The sequence below is a fragment of the Galeopterus variegatus genome, unplaced genomic scaffold (genome assembly GCF_000696425.1).
Source record: "Galeopterus variegatus unplaced genomic scaffold, G_variegatus-3.0.2 Scaffold111, whole genome shotgun sequence".
Taxonomy (NCBI): Eukaryota; Metazoa; Chordata; class Mammalia; order Dermoptera; family Cynocephalidae; genus Galeopterus; species Galeopterus variegatus.
Window position 1 is genome coordinate 622,666 of NW_007726222.1, and position 26,035 is coordinate 648,700.

General features: G+C 42.2%; 1 protein-coding gene across 1 annotated transcript in view; it reads left to right on the forward strand.

The window, feature by feature from the left end:
* Nucleotides 1–8,980: 8,980 nt before the first annotated feature.
* ZBTB38 (zinc finger and BTB domain containing 38) overlaps nucleotides 8,981–26,035 on the forward strand; it is a 70,006-nt gene continuing 52,951 nt past the window's right edge. Inside the window, exons 1-4 of the mRNA XM_008586661.1 lie at nucleotides 8,981–9,097; nucleotides 10,315–10,389; nucleotides 23,600–23,670; nucleotides 25,660–25,725. The gene's annotated coding sequence lies outside the window, so the exon portion shown is untranslated. The remainder of the gene's footprint in view (nucleotides 9,098–10,314; nucleotides 10,390–23,599; nucleotides 23,671–25,659; nucleotides 25,726–26,035) is intronic.

Below are 26,035 nucleotides of genomic sequence, written 5' to 3' on the forward strand. Positions count from 1 at the left end.
AAAGCCATTAAATGGCAGACTTGGGTTCAAATCAATCCAAGCATTTTGGCTTCAGAGTCTATTCTCTTAACCCCTATATTTCAGAGTCAGGAAAATTCAAATTAAAGGAAAATGAGATTTTAATTTTTACCTATCGGATTGGTAAAACTTAAAAAGGTAATAACATCCAGTGATGTCAGGGATGTGGGAGAATGTTCAATCTCATCTTGCTGGCTGGAGTATGACTTGCTTCAGTTTTTTTGAAAATTATCTGAAAATATCTATAAAAATTTAAAATACAAAAAAAAAAAAAAAATTCGATGGGCCGACCCCGTGGCTCACTCAGGAGAGTGCGGCGCTGGGAGCACAGCAGCGCTCCCGCCACGGGTTCAGATCCTACATAGGGATGGCCAGTGTGCTCACTGGCTGAGTGCGGTGTGGATGACACCAAGCCAATCCCCTTACCAGTCACATAAAAAAAGAAGACAAAAAAAAAAAAATTTGTGTCAGCTGTCTCCCACTGGACAATCTGTTCTATAGAAATAAAAATATGAAAGTATAAGGACATTTATTGCAGCATTGCTCTAGTAGCAAAACAAATTTCTAAAAAATTCCTGGGAAAAAAACTATTTGTTCATCAGTTAGGGAATGACCGAGCAACATATAATCAGCCATACCAATAATGAATTAGATCACTCTTTCTCAAACTCTAATCAATCTTGTACCATTAAAACATTTTTATGGGCTGGCCCGGTGGCGCACTGCTACAGTGCATCGCTTGCGAGCCCAGCGGCGCGCTCCCGCCGAGGGTTCGGATCCCACATACAGACCGGTTCCCGCTCACTGGCTGAGCGAGGTACGGGCGCAACACCGAGGGTTGTGATCCCGTTGCCAGTCCTGGTCCGGTACAGGTGCAACACTGAGGGTTGCGATCCATTGCCGGACACGAAAAAAGACAAAAAGGAAAAAAAAAAAATTTTTTATTTGAGTTGTTCCAGTTTTTCACCTAAATTTGTCCTAAAATGAAGTTTTATACCCCCATAGTCAATAGGAAACCAATGTTATTTTCTATAAATAGAAAGTATCTATAATAATAAATATGAAGACAACAAAGAACGTTATCAATTTCTAATTAGACAGCATGGCCTACAGAAGATTCTAATCCTGAGCCAAGCTCGCTACAAAAGGGTGAAATCTAAAGTGTCAGAGACACACGCCACATAACTCAGTATCCTTTAATGCCTGTCATAGCTCCTAGGACCCCACAGTACTGAGCATCCCAAACTTCTGGACACATGCAGAACATCCTTATCTTTGATCTGAAGAGATATTCAATTTATAAAATTAAAAAAGCATGCTGTAAAGTAATGTGTGTTGTTGAATCCAATCCAACTTTTGTACAATGAACAGAATTAAAAGAACCCTCCGTATGTGCATCGTTGCTTGTCTCAGTGTGTGCATGGAGGAAGGGATGAGTATCGTAAGTTGAGCCATAGGAAATTGCCATTTTTGTAAGTAAAAAGTAGTCTAAAATTGGCATTTTAATATAGTTCACTGTAATAAGCCACTAAGGATGTTAACATTGATTCTGGTAAGGGGTGAGCGGATGGAAAAAATCTTTTAAGTCTTTTATTATATTGATTTTATGAGTATTAATAAGCATACATTATTTTTGGATTTTTAACAATTCTAATAAAACTGCTTTTAAAGAAATGAAAAAAGAGCACTTAGTTTGAGCTGTCAAAGCTGGGAATAAGCTGCCAGTCCCTGGGCAGGTCACACCGGTTCTCTAGTCCAAGGTTTCTCCACCTCAGCACTATTGACATATGGGGTCAGATAATTCTGTGTCATGAGGGGCTGTCCTGTATATTGTAGAATGTTTAGCAGCATCCCTGGCTTCTGCCACTGATGCCAGTAGCACCCCCACCCCCACCCCAACCCCCCGCCGCCAATGACAACCAGAAATGTCTCCAGATGTTGCCAAACATTTCCTGGGTGAGAGTCACGGCTCTTGTCCTCAGTTTCTCTTCAGAGAGGGGAGGCTTGGAAGCAAGTGCTCTCTAAGCTCCCTCAAGGCTCGAAATTCTCTGACTGGGTCAATATTGAATCTATAAATGTATTTTCCAGAAGTTGTTTTCCTCCAGAGCCACTAGAGGGGACACTCTGCTACACAAAAGACAGAAACAGAGCACTCAGGGAACTTTGTTTTCCTCTCCTTGTTGACATGTTTCTGTTTCCGACAGCCCTGGCCTTAAATAAATAGTCTTTGATGTTGAGAGTGATAACCCTTAAACATGAGGGATGAGGAACTATTTGTCTTGTGCTTTGTGCTATAAAATTCGGTGTTTTTAGATATGGCGGTGGGGGCAGGGAGCAAGTGTCTTTGCTTTTTAAACATTCTTTGTAATGCAGTCAGATGAATCATGCCTCTAAAAAAAGATATGCATTTTCATGAAGGGATCCTGTAGGTCAACCAGACTGGGGGGTGAAAAATCTAGTTCTGTTCCTCGTCTTGCCATTTCCGGGCTGTGTGATGTTGGCCAGGTCTCTTACCCTCTCTGGTTATATATGTAATAGAGCTGAGGAGTCTGGGGCTAGTTAAGTAACTTGCTTAAGGTCACACACTAAGTTAAGTGGTCAAGCAAGGACTTGGATCTGACCCATCAACTTCGTTGAATAGTTGTGAGAATCAAATGAGATGGAGTACACGAGTCGTGAAAAACTGCAAGCCCCTCACAGGTTCAGGGTGTGCATTTGCAGATTCTGTAGGAGTGAGAGGAGGGGATGGTTGAGAGGTGGCATGAGGAGGGGGTGAAGATCCACACAGCCAAGAGAAGATATTTCTTCTCCAAGCATTATTAATTACAGGAAAAGGCCCCAATGCCCTAGATCTTTTACTACTGATGGAACTTCATCCCCAGGTCTTAAGGTTTTGATCCCCATCAAAAGGGAGGACCATTTAGGGGGGTGTTAGTTTCTGCTCTTATGAGTTGTTTAAACACCTTAATGAAAGTGAAGGATCTACTGCAACACTGTTTTTTAAACTTTAAAAACAAAACAAAACCCTGAACCACGGTAGGAAATATGTTCCACAGAGAAACCCAGCTCACGTACGTGTATAAAACTGAAACAAAAGTTATTAATCATGTACTTGAATTTTTCTATTCTGTTTTCTTTTAGACTCTCACTTTAAACTGATGCTAACACATTGTCTAATGGGTCCTGATCTGCAGTTTTAAAGGCACTTTTCTAGAAGCTTTTGTGGGAGGAGAGAAGGAACACAGAGGAGGTTGTGGTGCTGGGTCGAGGGAAGGAGCAGGGGATGTGGCACCCAAACATTACTCAGGGAGCCTCAGTGATGAACTTTTTACAATTTTCCAGGGGCTGATTCTCTGAGGAAGAAAAAAAAAACAATTCCAAATTCAAATTCCCCAAATTCACCTAAATGAGTGAGCACGGGCCATTTGGTAGTAGCCTCTAGGTTGTATTCTCAGAGGTTGTGATTTAAACCGAACATATAGATGGGCATAATGTAACCATCACAAAAAATTCTTAAATCCAACATTCATCGAGCCCTTATTATGTATCAGGCATTGCACTAAGCACTTTACATGAGTGATGGGAGATAAATCAAGTTTGAGGGTTCCCTGATTTTCTTTTCTTCTTGCCCACTAAAAAGAGTTTTGGCTTTGCCTGTCCAGTTTCTTCAACTGCCCCATCAGAAGAAGAACTGGACAGAAGGAGAAGGACCAGAGGAACATGGGTTAGGACCAGAGAAAAAGCTTTCTATGGAGCTGGGAGAAAGAAGGGAAGGCAGAAGCTGTGGGGTGAAAGGGGCTTGGAGAGGAGGGGGAAAGAGTGCTGAGAAGTATCACAGGGGCTCTGCATAATATTTGAGAAATGCAAGTTTTGAATATAAGAAGTTAATTTGAAATTACTTTTGGTGACTAGACTGGGTTTCTTGGACTGCGACATCACCCTGAGACTGGACCATGTGGGTCATGGCCTCAATAAGGTTACATACACATTATCTTATTTAATCTGCATAACAAACCCATGAGCCAGTATTATTATTTCCTTTCTTCAGATGAATAAAAGGAGGTTGATGCACACTAAGTAACCTTAAGGTTATATAGCTAATAAATAGTGGAGCCAGGACTGGAACTTGAGTCTTTCAGTCACCAAAGCACAAGCTCTTAACAAATCTACGAGCAAAGATGATTTCCAATATAAACAATATCATTTAAGAATAAAAATACTTAAGAATAACTTTAACAAAAATAAGTGTAAGACTTTTCCACTGGAAACAACAAAACATTGTTAAAGGAAATTAAAGATTTAAATAAATGGAAAGCCTTCCCAGGTTCATGGATCAGAAGACTTAACATAGTGAAGATGGGAATACTCCACAAATTGGTCTACAGGTACAAAACATTATCTAGCAAAATCCCAATTGGATTTTTTTACAAAATTGAGAAACTGATCCTAAAAATCATATGTAAATGCAAGAGATCCAGAAGAGCCAAAACAATCTTGATAAAAAATAAAGTTGTTGGATTCACACTTCCCAATGTCTAAACTTATTATGAAATTATAGTGATAAAACAGTGTGGTACTGGCATAAGAAGAGACATCTAGATCAATGGAATAGAATTACGAGTCCAAAGATAAATATTAACATTTGTGGTCAGTTGATTTTTGACAAAAGGGCCAAGATAATTCAATGGGAGAAAGAATAGACTATTTTTTAGACCAACATTTTATTTTAGAACAGTTTTAAATGTACAGAATTATTGTGAGAATAGTCTTTTCAACAAATGGTTCTGGGATAATTGGATATCCACATGAAAAGAACAAATTTGGATCCCTATCTACACCATAAACAAAATCAACTTAAAGTAGTTCATAGACCTAAATGTAAGAACTAAAATTATAAAACTCTTGAAGAAAACTCATGTGAAGTCTTCACGATCTTGGGTTAGATGATGACTTCTTAAACCTGACAGCAGAAGCACAAGTGATAAAAAAGAAGGTCAATAAGTTGGACTTCATCAAAATTAAAAAACGTTTACACTTCAAAGGACACCATCAAGAAAGTGAATAGACAACCTACAGATACGGAGATAACATGTGTAAAATATATGCCTGCTAAGGAAGCTATATTCAGAATACTAGGGGTCTTCAGGAAGTTCATGGAAAGATTCGTATTATCTTTTAATTCCATTTTTCCACAAATTTTTTGAAGTACCCTCAGATATAAAGAACCCCTGCAATTCAAAAATAAAAAAAAACAAATAACCTAATTTAAAACTGGATAAAGGATTTGAATAGTTAGTTCACCAAAGATAAACAAAAGGCTAATGAGCTCATAAAAAAACACCCAATATCATTAGTCATTAGGTAAATGTCATTCAAAACCACAATGAGAGACCATGTCATAGCCACTAGGAAGGCTATAATCAAAAAGACAGACAATAACAGTATTGGCGAGGATGTGACAAATCAGAACCCTCACACCCTGCTGGTTCGAATGTAAAATGATGGGGCACTTTGGAAAATAGTCTGACAGTTCCTTGAAATGTTCAACAGAGTTACCGTATCACCGAGCAATCCCACTCCTTGCTATCTACCCAAGAGACATGAAAGCACAAGTCCAGGAAAAACCATAAAGTACTGAAATATTCTACAGCACAGATGGACTTTGAGAGCATTATGCTAAGTGAAAGAATCCAGTCACAGAAGGCCACATATTGTATGATTCCACTTGCCTGAAATGGGTAGAATAGAACCTGTGGAGACAGAAAGCAGATTAGTGTTTGCCTAGGGCTGGGTGTGGGGACAGATGAGGAGTGACAGCTAATAGGTACAATATTTTTCAGACAATTTGACAAAAATGTAAAATTAGATTACAGGTTACACAATTCTGTAAATATACTAAAATCCATTGAATGGTACACTTTAAGTGGGCGAACTTTATGATATATAAATTGTATCCTAATAAATTGTGTGGTTTTTTTTTACATGTGAATGAAATGAGAGAAATCGGGGGAATATCTTGAACCCATAAAAGTTATTTTCTTTTTAAATTAGCAGTATACAACTGCATATGTTGTAGCAGAGGACGGGGTGCTGCAGGTGGGATAGAGGCCAGGGAGGTGTCACTGTACTTACTTCTCTGTATCGCCAAGTGGATGGTTTACCCAATTCCCTGACTTTATCCTCACCGTTGGTGTCAACCCCAGAGCACACATCGCAAGGATCTGTGTCTCACTTAAGCTTACTAATCATTTCTGCTTCTTTCCTTTCTTTTTCTGTTCACATTATCCCAGTCCCACAAGGTAGAGTAAAGGAATAGTCAGCCTCTGTTTATCTTATTACAGAAATAAACGCCTATGTATGTGAAGCAAGCAAGGCCACTGAGCCTTTGGGAAACAGAGCAGGGAGGTGCCCAGAGGCATTTTCTGCAGAGAGGGAAGAAAAGAATAAACAAACCTTCTGCCAAAAATGCCTGGAACTTAAAGCGCTTTCCTCAGCCCAAGGTCAGGGTTTGTGTGGACACTGACAGTGAACCTGATCAGTGGTTGGGGCTCCCTTGATTAAAAGCGTGTGGCTGGGGCCGGCCCGGTGGCGCACTGCTGTAGTGCGCCGCTTGGGAAGTGCGGCGTCGCTCCCGCCGAGGGTTCGGATCCCACATACAGACCGGTTCCCGCTCACTGGCTGAGCGAGGCGCAGGAGCAACACTGAGGGTTGCGATCTGTTGCCGGACACGGAAAAAGACAAAAAAAAAAAAAAAAGCGTGTGGCTTTCTCTCTTCTGACGTTTACCTCTGCTAATTCCACCTGCCTAGGGATTCAAACCCCACAAACCAAGTGTAATTCCTCAGAGTGGCAACTGGCAGAGCCCCCAGGAATAAGACAACTATACAATGTCCCTAGCCACCAGAGTCATAGGTTTTCTGAGCCAAAGACAGAGGTCCCTGTGACCAGACACCCACCCCACAGTGGGAAGGAACGCTATGGGGCAGCATTATTGAGAAGGCCACCAATACCTCCCAACCCCTTTCTGCAAGTGGCTGGGAATTCCTGGCTTTTGTCTTCCTCTTGCAAGGAAAAATTTACCCTAAGGGAATCATGGAAAAGTACTAGCTACAGAACCATAACCACAGAGGGAGACGGTACCTCCGAGGTCATCCTTATCCTGAGCCCAGACACCCCCATAAGCGGATGTTCTCTTCCTGCCGCCCCTCCTCACCTTGGCTTGAACACAGCCATTCCCAGCACGCTCACTCGGTCCCTAAAGCAGCTACTTCCAGTAGAACAATGGCTACCACTGTCAAGTCTAGATCTGTTCCCTGTCACTTCCAGTCCCTCCTCGTACTCTGAACCCACACCAGAGTTACTACTCCTTTGCTGGGTCGTGGAGTCTTTGAGAGCACTCTCCTGTCTATCATAGTCTTCCTGCCTGCTCCAGGCTAATCCCTTTAATCTCACTAGCCCTCCCACCCACATGCATGAGGCCAGGAGGCAACAGAGACAAGCCTGGGCTGTGGCTCTCTCTGTGATGCTCTGTCCACTCTGGCTCTCAGACCCTGCACAGGCCTGCAGCCACCAGACCTTGATGGCTTTGTCTTGCACTTCTAGCTTCTCATCCCCACATGGACCTGATGACAGACTTGCCCTCCTGGCCACTCTGGGTAACCCACACACTGGCCAAGCCTCAGACCTGGTATTTACCAGTCTCAATCAGGAGATCATGAAGCCTCTCAAACCTAGACAGAATATCCTTAATTGTTCCATTGTTTCCTTGCAGGATTTGGTTTCAAATCCCATCTTTATCCTTTTTTCCCTCTCCTGGACAGAGTGCCCTTAGTCAATATTCCTTCCTTCACTCCAGCCACTCAGCATAGTGGTTAAAAATACAGGATCTGAGATCAGATAATCCAGGCTCTGCCACTAACTAGCTGTGAGTCTTTAGAAAAGTGTCTTAACCTCTCTGAGCATCCATTTCTTCATCTATGGAATTGGGAATAATATTAGTACCACCTCATAGCTTTGTTGTGTAATATCAATAAATGAAATAATGATCATAAAGCACTTAGCACAGAGGCTTGAACATTCTCTGTAAGTATTCAATATATGCCCTCTACTATTCGTGCTTTATTTTTAAATTATCATTCATTCATTCATTCATTATATATTTACTGAGCCTCATGCCAGGCACTTAGATACAAATATCCCTCTTTAAAGAGTGGTGCCTTCTCAAATCCAGAAACAGCTAGCTCACACTGGCACCCAGCGAGCATGGAGCTGAGGCCCGCGCCACAGCACGAGAGCAGAGGAGAGCAGACACTGACTGCCGGGTGCTGCCCACGGATGGTGACAAGAGTGCCTTGCACCTGTCCACATCTCTTTTAATACCACTGCAGCTCCCTGGGGAAGGTGGCACCACAGGAAGAAGGGGGACGGCAGGGTAAGTGAGAGGTCCCCAGGGAAACGACCTCTTCTCTTCTTCCCTGCTCTCTCTTTGACAGAGAGCAGCAGGAGAGTGATGTCCTTTGGTGAGGTCTTGTTGAATCTGTCTGGGACTGTTCCGGAAGTAGGAAGAGTGGTCGGGGGTGGGGAGACAGCAGGAATGTTCTGGCCTGCTGCTCAGTGCCGGCGGGTGTGCTGAGAGGAGGGCCTCTGGACATCAAAGGTTCCTTTTGTCCCCTTCCGAGTGGCAGGGCAGCCCGGCCGCTGGTGATGACTCAGGCCTGGCCCTGACGTCACCCACGCCCGGCCACTGGCCTCCCTCTGCAGCCAGGAAACTGGCTGGGGAGTGGCACTCGCAGCTGCAGCAAATCTCAAAATAAGGAGGCGACCGCCTTTCTCCTGCTCTCCATCTCCCCACAGCACACCTTTCTTTTCTTTTCTTCTTCTTCTTTTGTTTTAAAGCCTCATGGAAGGTTTCACATGTAGATCAACTTTCAAAATGTAGCAAGTCAGAATGGGTGACATCATCAGAAAATTATGTGGAGCTGATCTCGACCAGAAGTGAAGAACCAGAGCAAGAAAGCGGTTGTAATTCCTGAGCCAGGGAGTTGGCAGCATCTGGGCTTCCGAGGAGCCAACGCCTCCGAGTAAGTGAAGGCCCACCTTTGGCCCCCCTTGCTCAGTGCCCTTCGCTGTGGTGCGCCATCTTGTTCCCTGACACCTGAGGCTTGGCAGGCCCAGCCCAGAGGGGGACGTGGGGATTGCCTTTGGGAGACCCTCTGAATACAGCCCCAAAGGGATCTGATCACTCTCTTCTCCACAGGACCAGACAAGAACGCAAAAAAATTTTTTTAAAAGATATTAAGGCTAAAACTCTGGGGAAAATGGCGTAATCCAGTGCCTTTCCCTGTCAGCCCTCTTGTTTTATCTCTTCTTCCTCCTCTCGGCCAAGTACTCTGTTTCGGACTGCCGGAATGTTTGTTCAGAGTTCTAGATTGTTTGCTTCCTGGATCTTACATCGAGTGATCAGGCATAAAAATAAGCCCTATTTTAGGCAAATATGTAACCTGTGCCGTCAAATGGTATTTTCACATTTAACCTGGTAAAAGATGGCAGCCCAGGAAAGAAAACGTCAACTATCTAGCTGCCTTTACAGAGCATGTTTCCGGTTTTTTCCGGTTGTTTCTGGTTGTTTCTAGTTGTTCTGGTGTACGCATCTCCATTTTCTCATCACCCTATTTACAGAAGGCTTATTTTCATTCCCACTTGTACTATTACATCTGGGATTATATTAAACACAAAGACACATTACAATGTGACATTTTTAACTTTGTCTAAAAATTCTTAGGTCTTTGCATAGCTATAATTTTACAAGCTCTGGAAGTTCCTACCCAAGAAAGTTAAGTCCCCAAGAGAAAAGTTTTAACGTGTACATAAGAACTGCAGAACACATAAGCATAGAAATTATACCCTAATTTTCCTGGTTTCTAAAGTCATCCCCTGGGTCAGCATCTGGTCTTTGTACAGCTTACTTAGCAGAGTAGGTCTGTTCTTCACAAATTCTATGTTTAAATGATTGGGGGGATATATTTTAAAAATGAATCTTTTTAAAAAATATTATTTATATAAGCATATTATTATTACAAATCATGATTTTTCTTTATGCCCTTTACTCAGCCTATCCCTCCTTAAACCTCCCCCCATCCACCCTGTTGAAAGGCAACAGGGAAGCTTGTCATTTACTGGAAAACTGGCACATTACTTTGGAAACTGACAACACCCGTTGGAAATTAACTATCACACTCTAACATATCTGATTTGTAGGTCTTAGATTTTATTTTTTCGTTTACTTTTCATATATCAGGTTGTCTTGACGTGAGGCTCTGCTGTACTACTGTTCCTCTGGCTGCAGGACCTGAGCACTGTGACCACTAATTTGGTGAGTGTCATTTGTCCTTAACAGCTGCTTAAATATAAGTCTACTAATTCTATTTTTTTGGTTTTGTTGTAAGATTTTTTAAAAGGGGAAAAGTGCACAAAGACTTCCACACACGATGATAACTGCTGTAATCAAAGAGGATATGTATTAGGATAGGCTAATTGCCACAATAGATCCCAAAATGTGTAATGGCTGAAACACAGTAAGAGTTTATTTCTCACTCACATAACAGTGCAGGTCAGTGGGGCAATTCTCTTTCATGTGTTCACTCAAAGACACAAGTTGAGGGAGGTTCTGCCTTCTGCAGTGTGTGGTTTTAGGGGTCACCTGGGGGTGTCTCCACTCCCCAGTGGAAGAAGAGTGTGAAAAAGTCCACATGGAGGCCGGTGGGTGGCTCACTCAGGAGAGTGTGGTTCTGATAACACCAAGGCCACAGTTTCAGATCCTACATAGTGATGGCCGGTTAGCTCACTTGGGAGAGCACGGTGCTGACAACACCAAGTCAAGGGTTAAGATCCCCTTACTGATCATCTTTTAAAAAAAAGCCCACGTGGGAGGTTTTTAAGGGCCGTACCTAGAAGAGTTACACATCACTTCTACTCACATTCCATTGGCTAAAACTCAGTCACATGACCACAACTAACCACAAAGGAGTCTGGGAAATGTAGTTCCTGGTGGGGCAGCTACTTCCAGTGACAATTCTGGAGAATTTCTAGAGAAGACATAGTTCTCTCTGGCACAGCACATCAAGGAATTTGGAGATGCCCAAGGATAAAGTTGCAGAATGGAGCAGTGGGAGAAGTTAAAAATTATCAGATATTTAGAATTCCCTGACATTCTTAGGTAACATCTGGCCAAGTGGGCAGGGAGCAGTGGGTAAGATTTCTCAAGACACCTCGCATGACCTTGAGCCTTCACGTGAGCACCACCATACTGCCAGTGGCCAGTGAACCAGGAGGGACATTCTTCCCCTTCTTTTACTTCCACGGTCCCTGTGGTCTAGGATCATTTTGGCTTTGATTCCTTTTCCTGGATCTAGTCATACTAGTTGGAATTGTCCAACAGAATTCTGCTCTACCCTACTGTGAGCCCCAGTAGCCTATAGGAAAGTTCATGGTTTCCTTAGCTCATGCTTCTGTCTGCTCCTGGGGGCTTTGGAAAGCTATCTTACCTGATATGCTCCAGGTCTTGGGACACTTAATCAAAGGAGAAAAAACTTTGACTAAGGTGAGACCTTCAAACCAAGTTACTAGAGAAACATTTAAAAATAGACTAAAAGGGCTCAGGCTGGTGATATAAATGCTACCCAAAAGGATTTGATATATAATTCTAGCTTTTTCTTTTCAAGAAAAGTTTTAAAACATTTACTAAAATAATGAGCAGTAAATTTATAAGCCCTGTTTGGAGAACCCTTAACTGTTTTTATACTTTATGTAGCCTTTTAGCCATTGTTGGTCTTGGTACAGAATTTCCTTTGCTGATAAACATCAGAAACCATATAGTGAGCACCTTATGATGCCTCTAACTTAAAGGGCTCTGATAAAAATAGTCTAGAGTCTTTGCCTGAACTGCCTGGTACCTAGTTCTCTAGTTTTGTCATCAATATCTAGCTAAACACTCTGGCTTCTGATAGAATTTTGCTCCTGGATTTGACATTTCTGGCACCCACATGCATACCCTGAAGAGCATGCGTTGTCCATTGTGTAGGAAGGCCTGTACTGGCCAGTGTGACACAGCCTCTCAGATTTCTGACAGAGCCTATGCCTAGCCTGCTCTCCTATTATTGCTGCCTAGCCTCTGTCCAGTCCTCTCACATTGGGAGTGGACCGAGGAGGAGTGGGATAGAATAACAAGTTGATTTGTTGCAAAAATATTTCCACCTCTGAAAGTCCATTTTCCTGGGTTTTTGGGGACTGAAATTGTCTACTGAGCCAGGATCTGGCTGGGCTTGTGGACTAAGCGGAAGATAAGACCAGGTTGAATGGGGGGACACAGTGCCCTCTAGAAGGGAGCAGCCCGAGGAGTAGGTTGAGAACAAGTACCAGGTTTCAAAAGCTGGAGCTAAATGGGGACAGTCTGTTGCTACAAGTCCCAGCCTAACAGAATCTGCCAGGAAGGACAGAGCCTAAGACCACAGTCCAAGAGGAAAGATGTCAGGGTTCATTCATTTGGGAGACTGGTTAATCACAGCTTGTAAATTTCAACTACTATCTTATAGGACTCCTCAAATTACTAAGTACACAGGAATTGACATAGGGTTGGGGATGAGGGTTGACCTCCTGATTTCTCATTTCTAGCTGCATTGGTAAGACAGGAAGAGATGTGTGACTACCAAATCAGGTAACCAGAATTTTACCACCATCAACAGTTGGTGTTTGAAAGAAAGCCACAGATCCCCATGACCATGTGACAGTGTTAGTACAGCACGCTGGATGACCTCACAGGCAACACCAGCAAGGCAGGGTTGTGTACGAATACACATTTTAGCACTGTGGTATGGTGGTAAGCACAGCTGCCTTCCAGGTAAATACTTTCATATTCAACATTTTCCAAAAAAGCGTCAAAGTAGACACCACGGGGGAAAATGTTAGACTTTCTTGAGCTTCCTTAACCTTAATTTTGTATTTTATTGGTTTTTTCAATTTTCGTTACACACGAGGGGTACGGTTCAAATTTGGGGCAGCATAGTCTTTTCAGAGCTTAGGTCATCTGAAGATCTTTGCCTGACCTTGTTGACTCACAATGAGCAGATGCGGATGGAGCATAGCAGTGTCACACAGGCTGCACCTAGACCACTTGGTTATTTTAACCCCAGAGGTTTTGTAATTGTCATAGCACAGAAGTACAAGCTCCCTTTTCCCCCTGGGTCAGCAGTATGAATGCCCTGTTACTCCCTTTAGAGGGTTTTGCAATAAGACTATGTCATATTCACCAAGGCTAAAAATTCATAGTAATAGGGCTTCATAATTTCTCATGCTGAAATCCCCTAATTTCTTGTCAAGAACCAATTTGGAAAACACCACACTGAAGACTTCAAGGTTTTGTTTTTAACTCAAGAAGCCTCTGGTTTTCATCAGAACTTAAAAGCTCCCTCCCACTTCTGAAATGGTATTTTTTAGAAATGTAACGTTGAGACTGTCAGAATAAGTAGCCTTTTATATGTGCAAAATGGTTTGGGCAACTCTAAAAAGTACATGTTAAGTCAAAGCATTGACAAAAATAATTACCATAGTTATGGTCAGCACTGGCATTTTGGCTTTTGATATTGCTATTAAGTATAATTATTTTTAAATTATTTTTATCTTTCTAAATTAACTTTCATCTGTAATTCTTAGCATGATTGCTAACTAGCCACAGCATGTGGTGTAAAGATTTCGAGAACATTTGGAAAAGTTTGATCTCAGAGGCCTGAGAGGCTTCTAATTTTATTCAGAGAGATGTTTGACCTGGGATTTACTGAAATCTTTGAGGGAGGATGGTTGAATCATCTCTCTGCCAAAAGAAGATGATTCCTGGCATTCTATGGGGCTCCCAGTGCTTTGGGACAAGGAGGCGTGGAAACCATTGCGTGGAAGCGTTGACTTTGGGTGGTTTCTCCCAAGACAGAGTGGGGCCCTTTTCTTTGTCCAAAAGCCTTCAATCATGAGTTCAGCCTGCTTAGCGTCATGGGGTGGAGGTGGGGCTTACACTGAGGCAACAAACATGAGCTCAACCCAAGAACAATAAAGATGTCATTTAAACTGGGAACTCCCCTCCATGTCCCAGATGCTACAGGCTGTTATCCTAGAGTTAGCAGGAAAGTAGAATCTAGTGAAAGGACTTTCTCATTGACCCAAATTTCTTGGCATTGACTATACCAAGGTACCTTGAAAAAGGGAGTGTAGCCTAAAACTGACCCCAGGCACAGGATTGAGCCTGTCTGTCCCCAGGCACAGGACTGAGCCTGTCTGTCATCTGATTACTCCGGCAGCAGCCAGGCCACGGCTGAGCGGGACTCGTAAAAGACCTCTTTTCCCTCTGTTTCACTCTATATCAAGCAAATTTATTTTTTTCTTTTAATAAAAATTATCATTATTTTTCAAATAAAAAGAGCCATACTAGTCACTGTGCAAAATCTGGAAAATACAGAAAAAAAATAACAAAATAATAAAAATGACCAGTAAGCCAACAATCGAGTCATAATTCAATATTAACATTTTGATGTTAATGTTTCTTTCCAATGTTTCTTTTCTTCTTTTAAAAATTAAGATGACGTTTTGTTCCCCCTCCCCACCTCCCATTTAACATAATGTTGTAAACATTTTCCCAAGTCATTAATTGGTCTTTGAAGGCAAGATTTTTAATGTATCTGTTTCCATTGTGCAGATACATCTTAATTTATCCATTCTTTTTTTGATGAATATTTTGATTGCTTCTAGTGTTCTACTGTTATAAATATATGAACATTCTTGTAGATAAGTCTTTGTGGACCTCATAGGGAAAATTCCTAGAAGTTGAATCACTAGGGCAAATGACCTGTTTTTAAAGTTCCTAATACATATGGGTAAATTAGCCTCTGGAAAGGTACCAGTGTCTATTTCAAAATCATGGTCCCCTTTAGTTTCTTATATTAAAATGCATGTTTCTAGGCCTCCATCGCAGAAGCTCTGAAGAGGGGCCCCAGGAGTATGCATTTTAATCCATCCTCCCAATTCTTATGCACTTTAAATCCTGAGAACTATTGACATATTGCATTCAGTTCAGTAAACGTCCAATTCAGCAAACAGTTATGAGAAAAAAGTTAGGGACCATGAGCTAGTATACCTAAACCAGAATTTAACTTAAGGCCTCTTTTTGACTTCTGAATTTTAGATTTTCCCTAAACCATGGTATGGTAACGTAAAAAGATTATTAGCTAGAGAGTCAGGACACCTTATCATAAATATGAGATCACTGAGGCCCAAAATGGTTTCTTTACTTCCTGGTGGTCACTCAGAGATTTAGTGGCAGAGATTGAACTAGACAAAGGGCCCAGAGCCACCCAACCTCTGGGAAGCAGACATAAAGCACCAACAAGAAGACTAACTCCTGAAGTGACCCCCTGCCTCAGCCGCGGAACTTTTATCTGCCTTCTGATAGGCAGGGCCATATCTCAGGACACATGGGAGCAGCCCAGACCCAGCAAGGGGCCCAGGTCCCCATCTTGGTCACCTAATGAGGCCAGACTACTGTGTATCCTGAGCCCTGAGATGGCAGTGCTGAAGCTAGACCCAGGAGGACATAGAGCGGCCTTGCAGAGAACGTCTGCAAGATCCATGCCACAAGAGCAGCGTAAGAGATGAGGTCTAGAGTCAGAAACCAAGACAGCAGAGTGTGGTCAGGGCACGTTCCAGACTAAAACATGTCGGCAAATTTTAGGTGAAGCCATGAGTTAAAAAGAAGACAAAGCAAGAGCTAGAGGAAAGCTGCAGTGGATTCCGCCTCAAGGGTGGGGACCCACGGTATAGCTTCACAGGCGAGGGAGGTTCATGCTCGGAGCTGTGCCTGCCCTCGTAAATCTGAAGGGTGCTGTGTGCGGGGCTGCCTTCTGACAGAAGCTAAGGAGGAGCAATGGGCCAGAGAGGAGGGATCTGAAGACGGAAATTCAGAAAACAGTGGAAGAAACAATCATAGCAGAGAATGTAGTGAACAAACAAACAAATTTTTAGTATTCTCACCACCTTCTAAGAGGAAGTGTGACTATCCATCCTGCCTGCATGACCCTGCCAAAACCCATCAGACCACATCCACTGATCGCCTGCTGGTCTCTGACTGCCTGTGCCCCCTCTCATTCTACGACCTCAACTTCTGGAGGGCCAGCAACGCACCATATGACTTTCAAGTTCTGCCTTCAGAGACTGCTCAGGTCCTGACCGTCCCCATTTCATGTTCAGGTTCTATAAATCACCATTTAGTTTCCTCCATGCAGATGTCCATGTCGATCCCCTGTGACAGCACCTGGTGAAGCACAAGAGCCAGAACCCAAAGGAGCATCTCAGCTGTACCGATCCCACGTGCTTAGACACCAGGGAATTTGCCTGTGGTCACCAGGTTCACTGCTTCTGGGCACACTTCTACTGTCTCATGGCTCTCCCCGTTTAGGGTCCCTACTCTCCTTACTCTTGGCTCCCTGGTGTGAACTTGTAGATCAGAGTCATGATGAGTATGGATTCCGGCAATGTCTCCCACCTCCCTTGAATCAGAGGTATAACAGATGGAGGGTGACTTTCCAAGAATGGCTGGGGCAGTTTGAGTCCTCACTATAATGTTCGTTCTATGGAAGGCCCATCACCCTATTGTCTGCTCAACTTCCTTGACCAAGGCACCTTCTGATACTTAGAAGTGCTCACTGATCACAGGACCTGGATCCCTGGATCAGGAAGTTTTATGTAATGATAAGTCTAGATCTAAGCCCCGCAGGAGATAGAAACTGAAGTTCCATGACACCCAGACTAGGTGCCCACATGTTGCTGGATAGTCTAGGGCAGGCATGGAGTAGGAAGTCTAAAGGCAAAAAGGGTTCATTGGGTCCTAAGATTCGATAAGTGCCACTGGTGGTCCCACCCTTACCTGTCTGTGTTGGCTCCATGTTCCACATCTCCTCGCGCTACACTAATAGCTAACTAACCTTAGGAATAAAAAGCATTCACACAGTCTCTGGCCTAAGCTGCAGGAGGACCCTGGCCCAGGCAAGCTCTGTCCCTGCCCCATGGATAACCTTCCCTACTCCATAGGAGCATGTGTTACTGGTATCAAGTTTGCCTGCTGGGCCAAGAGGCTCGGCGTCCCCAGATGGCAATGTCCTACCACTGTAGTCAGGAGCAACTGGGCACACCTGAAGGCTCACCACACATCCAGAGAGACCACCCGATTTCCCATCTAAATGCCAGACATCCCAAACTGCTGTGTAGACAGCTATCAGGAAAACTAGAATAGTGAGAGACAGCTGAGGCCCCCCAACCCAAGCTCTGAGGACCCAAACTTTACTGCCATCTCAGCTGTGGACCATCAAAAGGAGCCCCTCCACATCTATTAGGATGGCTAAAATTAAAAATACTGATGTTAGCAAATGCTGGCGAGGATGTGGAAAGACTGGATGTCTCATATAGAGCCGGTGGAAATATAAAATGGAACAGCTACTCTAGGAAACAGTTTGGCAGTTTCTCATGAAGCTAATTGTATATTTACCATACAATCCAGCAATCCTACTCCTGGGTGTGTACACAAGAGAAAGGAAGACTTACGTTCACACATTAACCTGGACACGAATGTTCACAGCAGCTTTATTTGTGCTAGCTAAAAACTGGAAACTAGTGAACTGTCCTTCAACAAATGTGAGTGGATGACAAGCTGTGGCACATCCACACCTTGGAATACTATTCAGCAATGAAAAGACACACACTGTTTACATGCAACTTGAAGGGATCACAAGGGCATCATGCTGGGTGAAAGAAAGCCAATCTCAAAGGGTTACGTACCATATGATTCCATTTATAGTACATTCTCAAAGTGACAAAATTATGGAGATAGAGAACAGATCAGTAGTTGCCAGGGGTTAGGGAAAGGGTGACTATAAAGAGGTAGCACAGGGGTTGTGGTGATAAATAGTTCTGTATCTTGATTGTGATGAGTAACTCCAATCTATACCTGTGATAACATTTCATAGAACTATGGACACATACACACGTGCACACATGCACATACACGGAGCATATGTTAAAAACTGGTGAAATGAAATAAGATCTGTACCTGAGTTAATAGCATTACATCAATGTCCATTTCTTGGTTTAGACAATGTGCTGCAGTTATGAAAGACGTCACTAGGGAAAGCTGGATAAAGTATACATTCACTGTACTTTTTTGCAACTTCTTATGAATATTATGCTATTTCAAAAAAAGGTATCAAAAGAAACTTTTTTAAAGTCTTTAAAAATAAGTTTATAGAACAGGCAGTGCTCCCCACCCCTGGAGAGGGAAATTCACCCACTGCCATCTCTTTTATGAGCAATTCTCATTGTTTATTTTGCCGCCTTCTAATTTGTGGTTAGGGTGCTACAGTGTCCTGGTGGCTTTGGCCTCACCCTCTGCTTTTCAGACAGCCCATCTCTGATGGAATCAAAGCTCAAGTATTCCAGCATTGAGTGTGAATATGCCCCCTTTGCCCTCCCTGAGACTGTATCTTCAAAGCTAGGTAAAGACTCCGAGATCTAAGACATGGTCTCACGGTTAAAATTGAGGACAAATCATCCTTCTCGCCCCTGCACAGTAATTTCTTTTCTGGAATAGCTTTTTGTCTGCCCTGCTCTTCATACAGATTATTCTCTTCACCTTCCCCAAATGGCTTCTCCTTCAATCGGAGGAGATTAACCCTTCTTTGCCCCCTTTCAATCTCATTCAGCTGAGGGCTTTCCTGTAACAGCACTGCTCTCTCCCGGCTTGTGCTGCAGCTGAATGTGAGATGGCTGCCCTCCCTTTGAAGCTTTTACGCCTATGTCAAACACCTTTTTGCCAGACTTGGCCCTCAAAAGACAGTTTTGAAATCAGATTTATCGTGAGCTGCCTGGGTTTGCAGTATGGAATTGCACAACGCCATGGGCATTTAGGTCAAGGGGGACTCACTGCGCTCACTACCTCCAGAGCCCTATCTTAATAAAACTCGAGCTTTATTTACTCCTCTGCTCTGCAAGGGGTCCCCAGCATCACCTAAGATTGAGGTTGAGCATATGGGCTAAAGCCTATGCGGCATCCTGTCTGGATATGACAATACATTCACAAGCCACTGTTCCTCCAGGACTGGCTTCAGCCCCCACGTTCCTGCCATGCCTTATTTATTTGGGAGGACTCATCTCAAGAGACTCTGGTGAGAGGGACAGAGGTGTGCATTTCTTCGGCCTGGCTGTGAGTTACAATCAGGACAGAGTGCTAGAAAGGTGACAATTTGAATTGTTGACTTTCTGTAGGCGTTGGTGAATCTCCTAGTTTTGCACCTTTTGGTTTCGAAACCATACTGAACAACGGAAAATGAAACCTGCAACTTATATTTAGCTGTTCGTGCTAACTCATGAGATTATTTTTTTGCAAACCAAATAGGATAAAGGCTACTTCAGCTGGCTAAACTTAGTCTGATTGACTTAATATAGCAATCAAGACTGGTTCCCTGGTACTTACCAAGTTACACTTGGTCCCAGGTGATATTTTGACCAATATTTACTATTTTGCTGAAAATTACATTTAGTTGAGCTTTTAAAAATAATATATTGTTCTGAGAGGAATTTGGAAACCTGTCATAAACCCTCTATTCTGTCATCTATTTGTCAATTTACTTTAGCATTTACTAAGTATCTATCTAAGTGACAGCTTGGATTTTTTTTTTTTAATTGAGCCAGTGCGTTGAATTACAAGAGCAGAATACTAGAAATTAAGGAATATGGCTTCTATCCTGGGGTCTTCAGATATGACACTTACTCCTTAAACCTCATTTTCTTCTCCCTCAGAGAAAGGGTTTAGGTGGCATTCTCTAAAGCAACTACCCGCCCTACAGTTCTCTGAAGCACATTCTGCCATTGAGGGCCCAAGGAAATGTTGAGGCACTTTCTAGAGACAGTAATGGTGTTATCAGGCCACTCTTATTTATGTCTCCCCTTTCCCTGTTCTAGGAAGGACAGGATTACACAGAGCTCTGTGGTCTGCTTCCCAGGCAGCTTGAGGCTCCCCACAGAAAATGAGTGATTAAGTCCTTGAAAGACTTCCATAGATGTTTTCAGCTCCCAGGTCCATTTCTTAACACCTGGAGCAAGTTCCCCGATTTTAGGAAGTGGCTTCATGATACAAAGCTAAAGATTCCATGATAGTGTGGGAGTAGAGAAAGGCCCCCCCAAGGCTGATGTGAGTCGAGATCACGCCCTTAATGAGCCCCTCCACTGCAACAGGCAATGTCTAGGTGCCATGGGGGGTGTAAAGATCTTGCAGGAGGCAAGCCAGAGACATGGGTAAAGGTAGATAATCCAATACCACAAAAATAGATTGTGCATTTATCTTTAGTCCGAAGGAAGTAAAGACTCACTGAAGTTTGTTAAGCTGCTCTGGCTGAGAAGAGGTGCATTGTTGTGGCCCCTCTGAGCTGCAAAGTCCTTTATCTGACAGAAAAGAAAGTAAGTTTGTTTCCAAGTTAAGTCTTGGAATATTTGTTGCCCGGTATGAAGAAAGATACAAGGAGAAGACTATGCTTTCCCATGAGGTGGATTTTATGAATCTGTAAGAATTCTTCTTTCTCCAACTTCATTCACATACCCTTTCTCGCTTTTCTACCTAGTTGCCAGTCTCTCAGAAAAAAGACAGCTCGCTTTCTTGTTGAGTATGTATTTTGCCAGTTCAGGATCCAGGAGACCCTGTTGTTTTATTTGCTCTCCATTTGGTGAGTGGCAAGCAGTCATGGCAACAAGTGAACATGTGGTTAGGGATGTAGGGACGCTCTTGATCTCTCCTTGGGCATTCAAGGTCATTATCAGTGCCGAGTTTCAAATGCACAGAGAAACAAAAGCAGAAATTATTCTGTTGCTAAAGCTGAGCTAGATATATCCATAATGGTGGTGACGCCTGTTGAGGATATTCCCACAGGACGGTCTGAGTTGAATTAGGATGGGGTGGGATATTGTCCACCACAGTCTCTTTTATAGCCCTAAATCATTTAGCACTTTTTCTTTGTTGAAAAAAACAAACAAACAAAAAACCATAGTTTACATTTCCCTTCTCCTTCCAGCTCTTTCCTGGAGGGTGACCTCAATTTGGTCCCCTAGGCTTGCTGCCTGATCTTTGCATTAGGTGCATCCTCCTTTCCCACATCTTACACAGATGCTAATGGACGGAAGTGAGAAAGCTAGTGTCCAAGAACGGGAGGAGCCTCCCTGGAATTCAGCTCCTCAGGCGTGTCTATGCAGCCAACCTTTCATTCTACTGCCTGGTGAACACTGAGCAAGATAATCCTCCTCTCATATTCCCAGGCAGGGTGAGCTGGTTGATTAGAAAGCCCCCTTAGAGAGCCATCTGATTGGCATATAAGATTACTGCCAATGAAGCAAGATAGTCTCCTGGCCACATACAGCACTCAAGAGGAGACGTGGAGTTCAGCTCTTGGCCTACCCGACCCAGAAAGCAAGCTGGGCTAGATGTTTTAGAATCACAAATTTTCAGAGCTGTAAGGGACCTTAGACAGGGGGAAAATGAGCAGATGTTAACATATAGAGTCACTCATTAAAATGATACATTTAAAACACTAAATTTGGTTGAGGAAAATCTCTTACTCAAAAGTAAGGCTCTTAAAGATATCTTGGGGAAGGAACTCATAATACCTGCTTAGGTTATCTGTTCAGGAGAAAAAAAATACTATTTGTGAGTTGAAAGCAGTTCAGTCTTGATGGTTACACTGATTTTTCCTTCATAATTTAGATTAGGACAGTCCAACAACCTGATAAGAAATTTATTAACAAATGCTGAACATATTAGGTGTAAAAGGAAATGAGCTATAATTTTTAATACAGGGAATGGGTAAACTCACTTATTAAGTGTGTGATCTTGGGCAAATCACCACCTTTCAGCCTCAGTTTCCTCATGTGTAATATGGAAAAACTGAACTTCATTTGGTGAAATCCTTGCCCAAATAGAAATGTAAGATTTTTCCACTTATTTTGACTCATAAAACATTTCCAAATTATGACAAATCTCCTACCAAAAGTTGTACTCTGCTTTCTACGCTTAACTGCCCAACATGGTCTTGTTGATTCTCTTTTTTGATTAGAATAGCCTAACCTGATAACAAGTTTACACACAAACGTTGACCATCTCTATTACGCGTAAAAGGAAACCAGCTGTAATTTTTAATGCAGTGAATGGCGTAAAGAAATGTGCAAACCAATCCAAGTGTTTATAAACCAAGGATTCCCCTGGGACTCAGCGCCCTGACTTTATATGTTTTTTCAAAACAGAGAGAGTTAGCTTTGTTCACACTTGAATTATGTACTTTACATATTCCATGCAATTTAACTTTAACCCACAGGACTGCAAATAAAATTAGCTCAGACTGCAAAACGAGACCAACACGAGCAAGTAAGAACGTTAATCAAAGTGAAAGACTTGCCCCTCACTGCTAGCTCTGTCCTTCTACAGCCTGCTCCTGCAAGATTATCTCGGGTTCCTTGTGCTTAACTCACCAAAATGGCAGAAACAGGCTAAAATTTTCATTGTGGAAAAGGGACTTTTCTTTTAAAGTAACGTTTGTGCGTATGCCCTGAGGAGGTTGATGAGGGACACGTACTTTTTAAAAAACATAAGTGAATGCACACTCTTGCCACTTGTAATCATGACAAAGCTTAAGTAATTCAGGCCTAAGTGTGGTTTTTTAAAAGTACAGAACAGGATTTACTAGTTAAGAATGTCTGCCTAAACAAGCTCATCCCTCTGAATATTGTCAGCTATAGTTCATATTTGTTTAACCCAAGCAGGGTTGGTAAACGTACCACATTTCTCACTGAGTGTTTTGGAACATCACAAAATAAACCAACACATGGCTGTTAGGTTCATTTTGACAGAGGGTAGACAGAGAACTCCACAGGGTGGTTTGGAAACCACTTGCCCTGGCATCTGGCTTATAAGTACCAGTAGGGGACCCGACCACATTCACCACCCTTCCCTGTAAAGGGGATGTAACAATATTCCCTCGTCTCCTGGGAGCCTGATATGGATTACTGTCGCTGTCACTGTCATTTATTATCCCAGAGGAGGCAGCGACTTAGTTCTACATGGCCAGAGTTGATTCCATATTGTGTATCTTTAGCCTACATAATACTAATTTGTGAGTATTTGAACATGAATGTCTAGCTTTCAGATGTCATTAATGGGGAATGTCTCAACAGATACTAAGAGCATCAAATGCCTAGGTGTTTGCTTCAATCCCTTCAACCCCACTCTAAGGACCCTGCTTTATAGATGACCGTATATTAAACTGGTACCTTTAACTCAGTGTGATAGTCTCTCTAATTCTCGACCCCCATGGTAAAGGAGGAATTGGCCTAAGGACACTCCATTCTAATTTTCTGTCGCTGTCAATGCTATCCAGAGCTCATAGAGCAATGATGTGGGGGTGGGGAAGATGGTTCCACCATTGGTGTTAGACCAGGAGCTACTGTTTTTGTTACAGCCACATTTATTTCTGGAGTAGTTGTGGGAGAGAGATGAGCTCCAAAGAGAAGAGGACTCGCTGTGGTTCAGGTATGACCCACCATCTGGACAACCCAACTCAGAGACTTTAAAGTGTATGGATAGAGGTAGGCAGGATACTTTGTACACATTAAGCTAAAAATCACTTATGTTCTGGGGAAAAAGATAGAATGAGAGCTAGAAACAAAAGATCCAGTTGTAAAACCTGGTACCCAAGTTATGATGTTTGAATATATTTTCTTCTTTAAAAAATTTCTGGGGAACTTGAATGTTTTGCTAACCTGATTAGTTTTAGCCAGTCCTTGAAGAAAATAGACACTGAAAAACCAGCAATCCTAGAAAATATTAATTTATTTTTGCATGTGTTAAAATTAATTAACATTAGTATATTCAGTGATGCAATAGGCAATGACGACTTTTGGAGAAATAAAAAGAAAAATCTAAATATTAAATATTCAAAATCAGTCTCACAGCATTTTATAAAAACGTTGGCTTACATCCAGGATCTAAGGGTGTGGGTGGGTATGGTTTCTTTGTAGCTAAAGAAATAGAGTGAAAAAGAATTTATTCCATTTACTTAAAAAGATAAAAGACTTCTTGTTTTATACAGCATGGTAAATAAAATGCTTTTCTGTATTTTACCTGCCGGATCTGGAGGAAATTTTTCTAGCAAGCTATGCTGTTTTCCTCTTTGGGGACATGATGACACTGGTTTTGTAGCAAAACAGTATTTGCTTATTAGGCATTTCTTAAAAATCCTGAATAAGCAGCTCTTTCAACAGTTTTTGTTCCACATGTTAAACATTTCATTGCAATCTGAGCTTCAATTCTGTGTGTGTGCGTGTGTGTGTTGATGGAAGGAATGAACAGGAGTGCATAAGAATTCTTGAAGGTTTTTTATTTAAAATATTAATTCCTCACACTTATGTATTGGAGTCTCTACAGAAGGTGATTCCAATTTATTACATACGGCCAAACTAGATCCCATCAATCTTGAGCAGTGGGGGTAGGGAGGTGGTGTTGAAGAAGATATGAAATTTGGCATTTGAGTAGATGAGATTTAATTTTCAGAAAACATTTCACTCATAAAATGGATAGCAACCCAGTGTCAGCCCTGACCTCCTGATGTCAATGTCATTGTGCAAGCATAGCTAAAATAAGCCTCAAAGTAAAACAAAGAAACATTGCATCTCAGCACAACACAATTTCTTCTCTTACAGTATGTACTATCTATAGCCTTTTGGTATTCCGATTAATGACTAGTTATTTTAAAATTTAGCTTTTGGAGGGGGAGGGAGAAGAAAATCATTTTGCGTTTTATGTTCTGGGCACATACAGCATGCTGCTGTAAGTCTTAGTATTATTTAGGTCAGTATCCTTAAGGATAGCTTTTATCATTCATGACGGTCAGCTATACATCCAAAGTAACTCGGCATCAATTTATCTTTCTGTACTGATTTTTTCCACTCCTAAGTTTAAGAAAATTCATTCACATTTTAATAAAATTCTTTCTGAGGCGGTATCTGCTGTTCTGTGCTGCAGATACATTTAGCAGGATACATTTACACTGCTCGTGGTTAAAGGTTACAGCACAGATACAGACAGCTGATCATGCATTCTTCTACAAGCCTGCCGGCACCATTTAGGATTTTGAAAAATAATCTAGAAATGCTATACCCTTTATCAGAATTATTCTTTACTTTGTAATAGCTTAACAGTTTTGGTTTTTTGTTTTTAGCAAATCTATGAAATTAACAGTCTACAAAATACATCCCAGACCAGATACATACTGTATTGAAAGCTTTCTTCAAGAAGAGGACATGACAGTATTCACTCCAGCTTATTTTCTTCCTTAGCAAAAGGCTCGTTTGATTCTCAGAAGCAGAAGGACACACTCTCTGTGCAGCAGCTCTGCTTAAGTGTACGAAATGCCTTCTACTGTCTGGTTGCAGAATTTGGAGTTTGCGAAACAGTGTTTAGTGATTGGGCTCATCTTGCATCACCAGTTGATGACATTTTTCTTTGTTCCCTCCTACCCAGTTGAACCAAGACTCTGAGGCTGATATGCAATGTCACTTACAACATTAATCAGATACTGCATTTAAGGTGAGCTGTCCCTTGCCTCCCCTTCCCTAGTGCTCGTGTGCTGCATGCAGCGCATATCTTGCCTCTGCGAGCCTAAGATGGCAGGCAGGATTAGCTGTGCTTGTGCTGTGTGTGCATGCTGTGTATAGAATTCATTACACGTTGCCTAGTATTTCAGATGTGAGTATGTAAATGCTCTGTATGCCATATCATCTGGTAGCAAAGTGTGTTTTGCCTCATTATAGCCTTAGCTATTTCAACATCACCTTTCATTTCCGATTCATTTCTGGATATTTGCTTTTCAGCACATTCAAAATATGATTTTACCTTT